The following is an 875-nucleotide window of genomic DNA, read 5'->3' as shown; positions in this document are numbered from 1 at the left end:
CAAGGGACGAAAGAAGGAAAGCCAGACAGAGAAATAAATAAAGGAGAGGGGAGTGTCACGTGACTCAGCCGAGGGCAGGGCAGGACACGACGCCGGACGCCGCGCGCGAGGGACCCGTTAAGCACACGTGGCGAAAAGGTCAGATGATTCTACAAGTTCCTCCTTCATCGCCAGCTGTGGCCTCTCCGCCTCCCACGCAAAGAGTATGGCTGCTCTCTCTTAATCCTTTACTTTTTTGCTTTGTTTCTCGCGAGGTGTTCAAGGCAGCGTTTGTTAAGGTCTGTCCATGAGGTCTTCAGCGCAGTCGTGGTTCGAAGCGGCCTCCGAACAGCTGGCTGTGACCGGCTCAGCTCCTCCCGACCTTCGCCCGTCCCTTTCATACCCCAGCTGTTTCGTGGCGGTGCCGCCCTTCCTTCTGACGCCCTCGATCATGCCCAGCGCCCTTCTTATCTGTCCGCGGGCGACACAGGGCGCGAGGAGATCAGCAGAGCCTGGTGCCACTTCCGGTGCCACGGCGTCGCTCGAGTGGCTGCGCTCACACGCGAGCCACGTGGGAGGCTCATCGCGCCGCGCTCGGGGTTCAGTAGGGGGAGGGGATGGGGGTAGGGAGGATGGGGTTGGGGAAGGGGATAGAATGGAGTTTGGGGAAAGGGTCTGGCATTGGAGCAGGGGCATTGAAGATAGGGTTAGGGAGCGTGGGGATGAGGATGGAGTAGGGGAGCGGAAGAGGGAAGAAGATGGGGAGTTGAAGGGGGTTGGGGGGGGGGTGAGTGGGGGCTTTGGCTGCTAGGGTCGAGGAGTCGATCTTCGTCCCCAGGATTGGTCGTTAAGAACCGCGAGCGTTCGAAGTATTAGTCGCAGCTCTCGTGGTGCGC

The sequence above is a fragment of the Penaeus monodon genome, chromosome 21 (genome assembly GCF_015228065.2).
Source record: "Penaeus monodon isolate SGIC_2016 chromosome 21, NSTDA_Pmon_1, whole genome shotgun sequence".
NCBI lineage: Eukaryota > Metazoa > Arthropoda > Malacostraca > Decapoda > Penaeidae > Penaeus > Penaeus monodon.
Note: the sequence above shows the minus strand (reverse complement) of the source record.